Below are 15279 nucleotides of genomic sequence, written 5' to 3'. Positions count from 1 at the left end.
ACATATTTTTAAAATTCAAATACACCTTTTTTTTAAAAGTCTGTCTGTGATTAAAAACAAGCTACCAGAAATAATCAAATCAAACAAAAAAAAATATTTTGCCTGTATTTCTTCTATCAAATTCAAAAGGAGTATAACTTGCAATTGTAAAAAAATGAATTAGTATCAACATTACGAGAAATCATTTGTTAGGTTAGTCTTTTGTGAGGAATATGTCAAATCAGTAAAAAGTAGTAAATTGTCTATGGGGTCATCTTAATATCTTTGACCAGTTTTGACAGTACGCCGTAATGGTGATAGGGTAGGTATCTTTGCCGGATCCTTCTCTATCCTCTATTAGTAATTAATATGTGTGAAGTTAATTAAGAGATAAACAACAAACAAGATTTATAGTGATATTAATAAATCATTATATTATTAAGATCGGATCAGTCTAGAAAAACTTATTATAACTTAAAGTTTTGATAAATATTTGTTCACCGTTGTAGATAGGTAAAAACTACTTAAATATTTGTTTAAAATTTTCCGTTAATATCATTGTTAAGTTTGAGTTATTTTATTATTTCATGAATAATACAAATTTAACGCGGGTTAAAACGGGGTCAGACCTAGCTATAAATATATCTGTAGGGTTGTAATTGTTATCAAATTATAATTACTTATAACTGACCTCATAACCACACCGATTAATGGTAATAATGCTAATTTTTTTCAGGAAATACATTTCTAGGTTAACAAGCTTACCCTCATTTTATAAAATATTTTGCGTCATTATTACGATTGGTTCGTTGACCTTTTATCATGGTGACTATTATCCTCACCTAGTTTTTCAGATTCGAACAATGAAGCCTATAATAATAATAGACTTTACTACAATTTTTTGAAATCTAGATACAAAGTTTTCTTTTACTTTCTTATTTATTTATTTTTAATTTATTATTATTTTTAACTTTCTCTGTTTGCCTAACGGCAAAAGCCTCCTGTAACTCTTTCCATTATGACTTGTCCTGAGCTTTCCTCATCCATGTTTTCCTTGCAATCTCAACGATTTCATGAAACCTATATAAATATCCATATATAGGTAAGCGATTGGTTTTTTTTTGAGATGCCGTTTTGTTGGTATTGACCAAGTAAATGTGTGTAGTTACCATAAGGGTAATATTCAAATAGCAAATACTATAAAAAATGGAATTAGATGGAATAAAAAATAAATAATCCGGATTGACTGAGTAGCAAAGCCATTACTTTCACGAAGACGATCAAGTCTATTCACTTGAATTCAGGGCTTCTGGTGATTAAAAATCTTCTCCGATTGACGAAACTTTGGTATATATTTTTCCTTAGAATAAATACCGCAGGACTGACGGCCTAGAAGATATTTGGATAATAATTAAATATTAATTTATGACTTCAAAATGGAGGTGTCTCTCAATTCGTCTGTATGTTTATTGTATATTATATGGTATGGTTTTTGTTTATGTATATAAGTATGTCGGGTATAACTTTTTTATTTATGAATCAATTTGGATTTGCGTTTGTTTCAATATGGCTTATCATCTTAATTTCATTGGACATTGTTAAGTTTTTATTTGAGGCATATATTCAGTATATTTTTCATTTAACCATATCATATTTTCAAGGTTAAAAATGTATCAACCCCTGTAATATGTTTCTGTTTTTCTCTTTCGATTTCCTTCTTTGTAAAAAACAAACCAGTCCTCGCATTACATACAAAGACTGTACATATGTATAAATTTAAATTAAAACATGCGGAATATATGTCCTATTTCATTTTCAGTTAATAAATCTTCACACTGCAGACCACATTAAAAGACCTAAAGAAATAGGAATATGGATTGCGTCTGCTTTGTTGTATGTGGACACCCTACTCGTGTTTCGTATCGACTAGAAATAGCAAGTTTGGCCGACTGTTGTATTGATTTTCACATTAATTTTGTCAAATAGGTTTAATAGTAAGAAACAGCATACAACATAAACAATGCTGTGTCTTCTTCTTTCGAATGTCAAATCTATAATGACAGAAAGAGATAAATCAGTGTTTAACTATACAGCTGCTAAACGTTTATAAGTATACGTACGTGCTTTTTTTTATGTTGCTTCAGACTGTTTTTCAGAAGTTTTTCGATTTTATTTAATTGTCATCATCAATTTTAACATTTTCATGTTACATATCTTTTGTACTTTTAAAATTTTAGCATATTCATTCAAACGCATCTTGCAATTTATTATCGAATCGTAATTTAACGAAGGTCATTGGCCTTATGCGTGATGGTATACCAGCAAACCATCGCTTCTATAAAATATTCTAATTTTAAACCCTATTACGAAGTAGGTAAGTTGAAATTGATTTTGTCACGTAGTTTTAATTCACCCTCGCCCTTCGTCACTAATCTGTCTGGGACTAATCGCTCTTGATATTTACTGTTTTGTGTACAATATAGGATTAGAATTGAAATGTCATGGCATTTGTAACATTTCAATTACGAGATTTAAAGTATACTTTTTAAGTTTCATATTTCATTTTAAGCAGACATGCGTGTATTTAATATACTAAGACATTAATGAGTACTTTAGGAATTTGTTTTGTTTTTAATTTAAGGTGTTCGGATAAAAGTTATTATTTTAATAGCACCAAAAACTTCCCTTACTTGTGGACAAGATGACAATAGTAAGTAGTCACGGTAAAATTTGCGATTCCTTCTGGTAGTGTAAAAGGCATCACCGGTTTTGACACATCTTTCCTGGTCGGGTTTTATGAAAAGTATATTATTATTTGCATGTTTATAAGTAACTTTAAATTCTTAAATTAACCACTTTAAATTTCTAAATTTTATACGACAGTCACGGTACTTTAGGGCGAAACCAAGATTGGACACCAAACCGCTGTAGACATTATTAACTTTATCTTTATTTATAGATAGAGACATCTGTGTATTGTGATATTATATTGTACTTTATAAAATAGTTTTACCCGACTTTAAATAAAGAAGGATATTCTCAACATGACTTAGGAACCTTCAAGAAAAGAGCCTTCTTTACTACTATTCCGAAAAAGGCGACGACGTACCTGTAAGCCCTCCGGCGTTGCAGATCCTCATGTGCGGTGATACTCTCTTTTCATGAGGAGAGCCTCCAGCCCGTTTGCTTCCTCTTACATAAAAAAGATATGAGGATGCAGATTCACCTGAACATAATTTAGTCGGTGCTCATGATTAATAGTAATTATCATGTGTGTGCATTTTTTTTTAAATTAACTTTTTTGTAAATATGAATACTAAGATGTTTATGTTTGTTTTTTTATTATTGTTAATACTCTGTGTAATACCTGATTACCTCCTAAATATTTTTGACCATTCTTTTTATGCGCATGCGTAGCGCGCTTTGCAATGCCTCTTCAAAATTATTGGACGAGTATTATCAGATGCGGATTGTCCTAAAATATTATCCGTATTAAGATGTGATGATACCAGTCGTCATGGCGATCAGTATAGAAGATGATGTGTTGCAGTGCTATCAATTTGCAAGTGACAACAATAGTATAAGGTGTCGAAACGTTCCGTTTGAAAACAGCATACTTATGTTTAAGTGAGTCAATTAATCTCAAACAGCTACAAATGTCTATATTTATATATAAAATGTATGTATGTAGTATATCTAAATAAACGAATAATTAATCTTGAATTTAATAATTGAAAATCATGATAGATTAGGCTCTATTTACATATAAATTTCTTTAACATACATATAACCAATGGCGTAGCTAGACACTTAAAAAGGCCCCAGTGCGTTGTTGAGAAAAAAACGGGAGCCTTTTCTCACTTTCCAGGTCGTTTACATTCAAAACTGTAGATTGCCTTTTCATTAAAAGTTTTTCTTATATGTCAAATCGTTTACAAACAAGTTATATACTAGTATGGAAATATACTTCAGCTTATTTTAAATTGAATAAAATTTCCAAAAACCCTTGAAGGTGGTTTAAGTTTTACCCTTAAAATTCATATCATAAACATAAGTGTATGTCCAACTTTCATATAAAAGACATGGTGTTCGTACATTAAAGGGTGATTCCAGCCACTCAAGATCTCATTTCAGATCTCAGTTACCATGCTTTGTACTTTGTATTGTAAGAGATGCCTGTTAGGGAGGGATTAAAAATGGCGTCAAAATGTCTTTATAGACATTCGTCGCCAGGTGACGATGACGTAATGACATTTACAAATATACATATAGTTTATATTAAGCTGTGTTACAATATTGTTATAAATAAGCTTCAGAAATTAGACTTTAAATATATGTGGGAGATAATATTTTTAATCAAGTTCCGGTCTTATAACACAGTTGTTCAATTGTTTTAATTGAGAAGTCTTTATATAAGGCTCGACAGATGTCAACAGATCAGAATTGTTTCAGCACGGCACTATCGGTGCTCTGAACTGTTTATTTGTTATTTACCCAGGTGAGCATATTTTTGTATTTATTATGTTAATTATGTAATTTAACTTAATTATTTCATGTATCGAATTCATTGTAATCAGTGTTTAGAAATAAGTATAATTACTTGCTATTGTATTAAATATACTTTGTTTTCTTACTGGTTTTACTATTTATTTTGTCTCCCGTTCTCTCATATATACAACATATGTCTAAGATAGACAGCTGACTTCGAACCTGTGACCCTGAGGTATCGCTTGTTACTTTATATAATAATCTTTGGACTATCTTTTTGGTCTAGCGACTAGCTTATATCGCAGAACATGAGGTCTTGGTCCCAAGTTCGGTTAGCAAAAATGTTATTTGGTTTTCCTGTCAAAAATTTTATAGTACAATTTTAATTTCATATACCGATGGGAAGGAAATCCAGGAACAATAGCATAAAAATAGTCATTTTTTTACGCAAGGGAAATCTTCGGAAGAGTGGGTTGACAGAGGGTCCTGTGCCTTGCTCCGAAAATAAAAAATAAATACGACTGTAAAAAATAATGTAGCACTTGTCATTAACTAGATAGGTCATGTTAAATATGTATATTGTATAGTATATTGAGTAGATTGTTACTAATAGATCGTTATGTGTTTGTATTGTGAGGCTTCGATAAACTCATTAGCGAAGACCTGGCAATAGTGATGTTTAATTTGTTTATATCAATTAACAACCCTTCCGATGGTGTGGTTAAAGTGCATCACTATTGTGTATTCAATGAAATTATTTTACATGTAATAATATATAGTTTATATGACTTTGCATACATTAGATTCAATTTAAAAATATATATTATGTTATCCAATTATTTCTTTATATTATCTTTATTATAAATATTCAAATTTAGAAATGAAAATCATATTATGGTCCAAGGTGGTCCAGTGGTTATAAAATGTGAATATTAACTGAAGATTGCAGATTCAATCCTGGTCAAGCCGAATTTCATGTTAATTTGCTTATAATCATTTCGTGGTAGTTAGGGTTAGTTAGTTAAACATCGTGAGGAAACCTGCATGCGTTTAAATGAGTCTATCACATGTTTATCCAAACCGTATTAGAGCCTTGTAATAGGCTCAAAGAAGAGAGAAGACCTTCGCTTCACGTTCACTTTTGCTTTATAGCCACAAAAATCGTGAACACCCCTATTTGAAGTAGGTTGATAATATTTTTTTGTGGTTAGTTATTTATATTGTGAGGTTGTCGATAAAAATGTTAAAATATAATTTCGAAGCAGCCATTTGGAATTTCAACTTCAATTTGTAATACAATGTAAAATTTGTTTTTATTTTATTATCTTTTCTGGGTCTCAATAAGAAAAACAGCCACAAGAATGCCATCTAATGTAATTGTATGGTAAATTCAGCCTAGATACGAGTATTCTACGCCCTTTTTCCATAATAATGATAACAGATTTCATAACAAATTGCATTCAAGAAGTGGGTCACCACTCCCGTCCATTTAAATAAATTCTGTATTGTTTTTCTTTTTAAAAGAAAATATTCAATGGAAAGACTAAAAAAAATATAAACATTTCAAAATAATAAATACTGTACATGCATATAATGTTTTATAGTCACTTAGGAAAAAAGTATTACGGTTTTTAGATAAATATTCATCATTATTCATCATCATTCATAAATATTCATCATATATATATATATATATATATATTTTATTGTCATTCTAATCTATAATCGAAATTTCAATTCTCTAGTTCATCAGGAAACAAGTAAACACTACTAACTTCCAGACTCCAGGCTGAGTATATACTGTATATACTGAGAATATACTGAGATATATACTGAGAATTTCTTGACAGAAAAACCCACGGACATCTATAGAAAAACTTAATAACTTTTTACTGGTCCGATCAATGGTAGTAATAGTGAAGTTAGCGACTAGATCAACCATGAACAAAATAATAATGCCACAATGAAAATGCTCCTTATTTTTTTTAAGTCGACTAAAGAGTTCCTACTAATTAACTTAATAAAATATGCACAGACACAAATTAAAATACTTTTGCCGAGACTGTTCCATGATGTTTACAAAGTTGGCCCGGAAGCAGACAGACAGCGTTACTGGATGGTGTCGAACAGCAAATACTTTTTATATATAAGAAGTAAATTAATATTAAATATCAAATATTAAAACCAATTTACAATAACAAAAAAAAAATCGTCTGATGTAAAAAAAATCATAAAAGATATTTCTAAGAAACTGGTCCACACTTCTGGTGACCCAAGAGCTGGCGCTTATTTAGCCCAAAGGCTGAGACTAGCGGTGCAGAGAGGCAATAGTGCCAGCGTCTTGGGTACAATGCCACAGGACAATCTTTTAGACGGCGTGTTTTTGCTATAAATTTGTAATGAGTATTTTGTTTTTTTAATTTACATTTATATATTATAAAAATGTATGTACATAGTTTACTAATAAACAATTAATAACAACAAAAATATTAACAATAATATGCTGGTTGGTGTATAATATTTTTGATTATGTAATACAGTATGGACTCCCACGACTGTGACGTTATTTTTAACGTCAGTTGAAGGGCTTGAGTAACAGACATTGAATTTACGCAAATTGTTTTTCCACTAAAACAATTTCAATTAATTAAAAATACAAGGTAAAAGAGGAATTTGTAATAATTACGTCATATTGCTTATATAAAAGTTCGCGAACAAAAAATCGTTTTAATTGAAGTTAAAGTACGACCTTTTACTAAGTACGTCATACATTTGGATCGTGTTTCAATAAGATTTTATCTTTGTTATGTAATTATATACTCTCACTCACTTTGATAAACAAAATTTAAATTTAAAGAAAAAAACGAAAAGCTCTAGCAAATGACTATAAAAATCCTTCGTTGTCGTCTAGTTTAAATGATGAACATAAAACGCTCTCGAAAGTGCTATGAAAATCGTACCTAATTGTTTTTTTTTAACTGTGATAAGTATGCTTTTGTATCCCCGAAGAATCGTCACTAGGCTGCATTTTCGAGCTACCTTTGCCTGAACAAAGGCCGACTAACAAAATAAATAGGATTGGCGGGAAAACGAGAATAAAAATATATTATTATCTGTAATATTACATAAAGCTAAAGAACGAGAGCTGGAGTTTATTTGTTTGAACTCTCTACTCAGAGAATCTACCAGTCAAACTTTAAAATAAAATAAAGTATATAACACTACGCAGTTCGCAATTCCTGTGGAGCAGGAAAATTAAAAGGGTTAAAGCATATTTGTCACTACATATAAAAAATACAACAAAAGTTAGCTTGTATGTGTTACACTTACGTTCCGGTACCGGGAATCGAACCCGAGCCTCCTGGGTGAGAGCCAGGTATCCTAGCCACTAGACCATACCGGATCTATTGGTACTTCCTAATTTACGAATCAGAATCGTACCAATAAATTAATAAAAAAATATTCTTTCGATTTTTTATTAAGCTTTAGCAATTTTAAAAACTTCGAGTAAATGCTTTTAAATTTCCTATCCAGTTTGAAAATTTATTTGTAATCAGGGTGATCGTGATTTCAATATTATGAGCACCTTAACTTTTAAAATTAATATACCTATTATATTTATTAATATTTGCTTATACTAATAAATTTATTATCTTGAATTTTTTTGACAAAAACGCTTAATTAATAAGCCTCGAGCGATATGAAAGCAGTTGCGCTTTCACTCGTATTATTCAAGTCCTTTCGCCAGCAGTTCAATCGTTATTCTTTCAGAAATTGCTTTTTCCAGCCTCGACAATAAGTCATTCGACAAATTTTAAAGTTCCTCCATGTTAATCTACTATGTTTTAATGTTTGACGAGCGAATGTACAAGTATATAGTACGAACCATAAAAGTCTATCACATAAAGTTTTTACGTCACAGATTGCGATGTCTACACTTACAAAATGTTTTTTTTTTTAATATTAGTCTGCTTATGTATCATGCCTCGTCAACAATTCAACTAAACGTAAGCAAACGAATCAGTAACCGCATGCAGTAACCGACTATAAGTGGCCATATTAAATACTTCTAAATATAAATATATATACAATATACATACATTAACTGCCTCGTTGGTCTAGTTGCTTGATGTAAGACCGCAGACCCGGAGGTCCTGGGTTCAATTCCCAAGTCGGGCCAATAAAAAGTTATTGGGTTTTCTTGTTAGAAATTCTCAGTAGCAGCCCGGAGTCTGGAAGTTGGACGTGTGTACACTTCCGTGCCTCGGAAAGCACGTAAAGCCGTTGGTCCCGTGCCGGATTGCTGTTCCATCGGATTATAAGAGTAAGGGAAGAGATGGTGCACGGTGTCTTTGTGCACACACTTGTTCACTATAATATCTCCTGCATAGTTAGCTAATTTCTCTTGAGATTGGCCGCCGGGGCCGAAATCGGTCTGGGTCTAAAAATGTACAATATAAGTCACATTTTCATATAATTTTCCTTGAAGCACTCAATCTTACAAATTCTTTTTGTTCACTTGCTAAAGATCCATTCTTATATTCATACAGTATTTTAAGCTCAAGATTATAATTACAGACTTGTTTTGTATTCCCTAAGATCTAGTTCTAAAGCCGTTAAACATAGGGACTAATTCACGTTGAAGTTGTATTTTGCTTACTTGGTTCTAGACGATAGACCCTTGACCTCATACCTTCAGCTTAGTTGAAATGGTATTAAAAAAATAGAATTTCGGTCAAGGGCAAAATTAAACTTCGAACATAATTATTTATATGCATCTGTATTATTTCTTCGAATGCAATCGAAATTTAAATTTCTACAGTCCTTGTAATTGATCGTTTATTCATTCATTTATTATTTATTTTAGGAATTATATATCCTTGAAAAGTCATGGCCAGAAAAGTATTTATATTTTAATTCTCGAGTAGTTTTTTTTTATAAATACATAACTAACAAAAATTAATTGCAAGCTTCTAAAAACTGTTCTTAAACTATATTGTTATCATACTGACAATATTTTGTGTGTTTAACAAATTAGATTTTATGGTTTGTGTAATTTGTAAAGGTTATTGTACAATACAAGACTATAAAGACGACAAATAGCATGGAAAACGTATTCTTTGATTTCCATAAAGGTTTATTTATGAAAAAAGGCTAACAAATGAGTTTTTTTGTCGTTTTAACATTGCTGTTAAAAGTTGACTTAAATAAGGAATATTTTAATTTCGACAATAAATAGAAAACAATGACGCAAATGTTTATCAACGTATAAAATACAAGTTCTGAAATTAAATATAACAATATATTTATATATAACTTAGATACGAATATAAATATAAAATCATAAGAGACCTTACCTACCTACCTACTAAGAATTTATTGGGAAAGTAAAGTTCAAGATACGCTTAATATAAACGTGTCTCATATTTCGGAGCTCCTCTGGTTAGCCTTTGTTCTTTAATAACAGTGGGTTTAAGGTACATTCACCTTTGCACTTGCAAATGAATCATTCATGAAACTGTGTCCTCCTGACCGATTACCTGATAGAGCTAACACAAATACGCTTCCTTTTACCTTACTAAACTGATGGGACTCGACCAGCACAGCTCAGGTAACAGCAAGACTATTCAGTTAGAACTCATTTCATTACATACCCGTGAAATGTACCGTCTTATATACTATTTGTATATGGTGATATACTATTTTTATGCGTGTATTCTTGAATCGTAATTATTATAGTCAACGTCACATTCTTGCAGAATACTCGGGCTGTTTTTTTATATTTTTAGTTATGGAAAGTGATGATACAGTCTAAGGTAAAGCGCGCTTGCATAGAAGATGCCTATTCACTATAATTTTACACTATGTATAATAATACAACGTTATCTTTTTTTTATAGAATAGGAAGGCGGACGAGCATATAGGCTACCTGATGGTAAGTAGTCACCAGCGCCCATAGACATTGGCATTGTATGAAATGTTAACCATCGCTTACATCATCAATGCGCCACCAACCTTGGGAATTAAGATGTTATGTCCCTTGTGCCTGTAATTACACTGGCTCACTCACCCGTCAAACCGTAACACAACAATACCAAGTGCTGCTGTTTTACGATAGAATATCTGATGAGTGGGTGGTACCTACCCATATGAGCTTGCACAAAGCTCTACCACCAGTACAAAGCTCTGCCACCAGTAAACTATACGTTACGTTATTTATATAATAATTAACTCATCACAATGCGAACTGGCATTAAACTAAACTAAACTTTGGCTCACAAAGGCTTTGTAATATTACTCGGGACGTACTTATTTTTCATACACGTGATCTTGCACATGGTTCATATTAAAAACATATTGCTATTCAATTGTTAGCTGAACTTCAAGTTCGTTGCCCGTACAATGCATTTACAGTGATGGGGTAATGAACGCGAATAAGACTAATTAGTATGCATACGAAATCAATTCATCAAATATTTTTACTACATTTTTGACAGTTTTTCCTTCATTATTCTTTCCAATGTACGTTAATATAAAAACTTTATTTACAATTTCATATTCATATCTAATACAGATATCTGAAAATACTTTTTTTCATCGTATCGTCTACAAGATATATTATAAATACGAATTAATGAAAACACGTGAAAACTCGGTCGTGAGACTCAGAAGAGATGAGAAATTTCTGCTAACCTATGAATATGTACATATTAATATACTCATTAAGCAGACGTCACATTTGTTTTAAGTTGATATCTACACTAAAGTTCTATAAACAGCATTAAAATCTAGTCATTCTCTTAAATGATATCTATTTAAAGAGATATTTATTTATATATTCAGTATTAAATCTAGGAATATCTATTTGATTTTGTTTGAATTTTATGTGCAAAAGTGGCACTCGTCTACACGCTAGTGTAACCCTTTGTTCGACGTATATTTCTTGAATCTGATACTACAAGCGACATCCACACACGGACTCACCAGCAAATATCTTAAATACACTAAAATATTGCAACAAAGTGCAATGCACTAAAATAACAAAGCGTAGAAGATCAATCTAAATAAGTTCTTTGACTTTGTGAAACTAAAATCCGCCAAAAGCCAAGAGTATATTTGATATTAACGTTATTTGTCATATTTGTGCAAGTAAAGCGAATTCAATCAAACATAATATTTTCTATTCTCAAGTTCGAACAATTAATGGAAATACGCGTAACACGATACGTTACGTTACGTGAATAATAATTCTAGATATAATCGATTATACGAAATATTTAATAATCTTTTTAAAAAAGGGAATTTAAGCATTTTCGTGTTTTGATTGAATTATGAAGGAATATTTAATCAAGTTCATTAGACTGTCTCGGCAAAGTTCAAACATTTCATGATTTATTGTAACACGTCAGGTATTGGATCGATCACTCTTATTTATTTCAACGAAATTGTTGAAAGAGAGTGAAAATGTTATATTATCAATTTGGTTGTATTTTTTTCTTTAATTAAAACAAACAAAGATGTAAAAATAAACTGACATGGTTTTTACATTTCTAAATTTAAACAACTATATTGTTATATTATTTATAAAACTAAAGGCTTGTTGTATCCTGTTTCGATGTTTTTTGTCATTTACTACATTGTCTACATTGAATAATAATATGCATGTCCGATGATGTATAAGGTTGTCCGGTAATAACCTTTACTTGCAAGGGGAGGGCCTAGCTGTCCAGAAAGAGTATGTTTACAAACTACTCTGGAAAATATGCCGTATCAAAAAAAGTATAAAATTTACTTTCCATGGGTTCCATATACTGAGAAAAAATCTAAGGATTTTTTTCTAGAACATCTCTGACCATTGATCCTCGTATAAGCTATTGTTGGATTTTTTCAATTAGTATAAAAACAGAAATTTGAAAACAGTAAGCGCATATAATTATTTTCGATATTTCAAGCGGTGATGTCATGAATGAGTCTTAAAAGGAAAAAAATATATCTGAACATTTGTTGTAAATAATTGCAAGAATAATAAATAGTACTTTATATTTATGTAACTAAGGTTCTTATTGCAGCTCTATATATTTTTAGCACTCACCGTTTACAAGAAAAATGTAAAAACAATAATTTCGACCTTTGACCTTAATTTTTTTAGAGGCGTTGGATTGGCGGGGTTTGTGGATATTTTATTTGCAATAATGTGCCTATGACCTGTACCAATTTTCAGCTGTATGTTTTTTTTGTCTATTATGATCTGAAAAAATAGCATAATAGTTACAAGTATTTTAAGGGATTGTATAATTATCGTGATTAAACCTTCCTAGCAGATATATCGGTTTTCAAGTCTCCAATTAGGGAACAGCTATAAATGACGTCACATGCTAAGGGGAAGGGGAGGTCAAACGTGATGGAGTGTGACAAAGAGGCAAACTATTGAAAGCTCTGCGACGGTGATATTTAAAAATCGAAAATGATGGTATTTCATGATAAAATAAATATAAACTTCTAAATAAAAAAAATGTTTCAAGATACACGACCCATTACTAAGTAGCAGGAATTGTCGGAAAAAAATGAAAGTTTTGTGGCAATGAAAATCCTTACCCAATATTATAAATGCAAAAGTGAGTTTTTTTGAAACTACAAACCGATCATCATAAAATATTGCACACCATACCAAATTTTATTGAAATCGATTCAGTGGTTTAGCCGTGAACGCGTAACAGACAGACAGACTTACTTTCGCATTTATAATATATATAAAAATTTTATCGATGAATACAATGGCCAATTGTTTTATATAATACTGTTGTCAGCTGTATTCTCTCACTCACATAATCTTATAGGACGGCAAATATCAAACAACAAGAAAGTATTAAGGCGCGGGACCGAGGACTTAATATCCTTTCGAGGTGTAACCCAGGTAATTCTTGCTAACTTCTAGACTACGACCTGCTACTGACTATTTCTCGACAAAAACCCAATAACATTGTATTGATCTGACTCGGTAAAACCTAGGACCTGGATATGTGTCCTCATAAGCTAAGCACTAGACCAACGAGGCTGTTATTTATAGATTAAATAATTATTAAAAATACAATTATAGTATTAACAATGTTCATAAGCCTCATGAAACTTTTACATAAACCAGGCTTAAAAGTAAAGCCTGTGCGAGACAATAGAAGTTTTCCTCATCTCGTTCAATTTATGCAGACATAATGTAATATGACGCGTGTCGTCGCGTGTGCCACAGACTGTGATGACTTGATCTGAATATTCAGGATGCAATTACTATTTATTGATCCTTAGATACATTGAGTTTTATAATAACAAACTTAATATAAAATTTAATTTTTTGCAAGTTGGCATAATAAGTAAATACATTTGCATTGTCATTTTGAAAAAATATTTGTAATGTAAAGCTACCTACCATAAAAGTATGATATATTATGTTAAGCTCACTTGAAATAAAATACATATCATTTATTAATGTTAATAAATTTTTAATATACATAAGATATGTATATAATATATAACATATAATCTACATACCCTGCACGAAATAAATAACTCTTTACTCTTTATTAAATCTTTATAATAATAACGATTGATGGTCATAAAGATCAGGTCCGCTCACCAAGCTTAGACGCGTCTATTGTCAAGGAGACTAGCGATCTGCACAAATATAACTATACAAACTGGTAAATAGGCCACATGATGGTCACCATGGAAGTGGTCACCACCACCATTGGCATTGGCGATTGATATACATTAACGTTTTCTTACATCGCCAATGTGCCACCAACCTTGGGTGCTTAGATGTTGTGTCCCTGTAGACCCTGTAGTCAGACTGGCCCACATAATATAGATATTACCAAAAGTCCTTAATAGTTATCAAAACAGAAAAAGAAAATCGGTTGTTAAGCAGAGGAGAAACTAAGTTGTTTTGTCTTTGCCTATTTTTGATAACATAATTTATATAATACAGTATAGTTTATTACGTGGATTGATGCTTAGACATAAATATAGTCATTTTTAATAACTTTTGAGCATTTTTTGAAATAAGAACGAATGATGAAATTCATGGCATAATGGAAAAGAATCATTGTATGTTTATCGGATTTTTTACCGTTGTTGTTTCGATGTGAAGGGTACTTGCTAACTGTAGCTCTCTTGAGCAAGCTGAATATGCGCTAGAGATCTAATTAGCAATGTATTATCAATGTCAGGGCCTAAAGTAAAGCATCTAGAGTTACGAATTTCAATAGCCCACACCACAAGCGTATTTTATTACGTGTCTATAACAGATAAGTGGCATGTATATATGTACTGTTAATGTTTGATTGAATTACATTGAAGGTATGATTTAATAATAAATAATGAATTTTATTTTTTATTGATGTGTTAATTAAAAATAATAGTTGGACAAGTCGATTATTTTTTATTAAAATTGTATTCAGGTCAGGCGCTGCAGTTGTAGGTTTGCAATTGTGACGACGAAAATACTATAGGGAAACTATTGGAGAGATTCGATTATAGAAAGCGGAGTCAGCTGTGCCGTCTGACGATGCCGCAATATTATATAACGACTGCAGGTTCATCATCTCGGCTTGATTGAATACCTTTCGTACAGATCTCAAATTAGAGTCGAGTTCATTGCTGTCGTATAACATTCGATCGACTGGACAGCGATAGGGCCGACCGACTTAATTGGAACCGAGTGGATTCTCGATCGGTAATTCCGTGATTTACCGCGGAGGTGGAGTTGTTTACCGGGCGGCGGGCGGCTGTGCGCGGGCGGGCAGGGTGTCGCGCGTCGTG

The 15279-nt window shown here is 31.6% G+C and overlaps 1 protein-coding gene and 1 non-coding gene across 2 annotated transcripts in view; both read right to left on the bottom strand.

Moving 5' to 3' along the window:
• Nucleotides 1-15279, bottom strand: part of LOC126771694 (uncharacterized) — a 207146-nt gene that overhangs the window by 83888 nt on the left and 107979 nt on the right. The window lies entirely within an intron of this gene.
• Trnae-cuc (transfer RNA glutamic acid (anticodon CUC)) lies at nucleotides 7799-7870 on the bottom strand. Its single transcript has one exon. It is a non-coding gene; the product is annotated as a tRNA-Glu (tRNA).

This window comes from Nymphalis io, chromosome 11 (assembly GCF_905147045.1).
Source record: "Nymphalis io chromosome 11, ilAglIoxx1.1, whole genome shotgun sequence".
In the NCBI taxonomy this organism is placed as follows: Eukaryota; Metazoa; Arthropoda; class Insecta; order Lepidoptera; family Nymphalidae; genus Nymphalis; species Nymphalis io.
The sequence above is the reverse complement of the archived record's forward strand: the minus strand, read 5'-3'. Positions and strand labels throughout refer to the sequence as shown.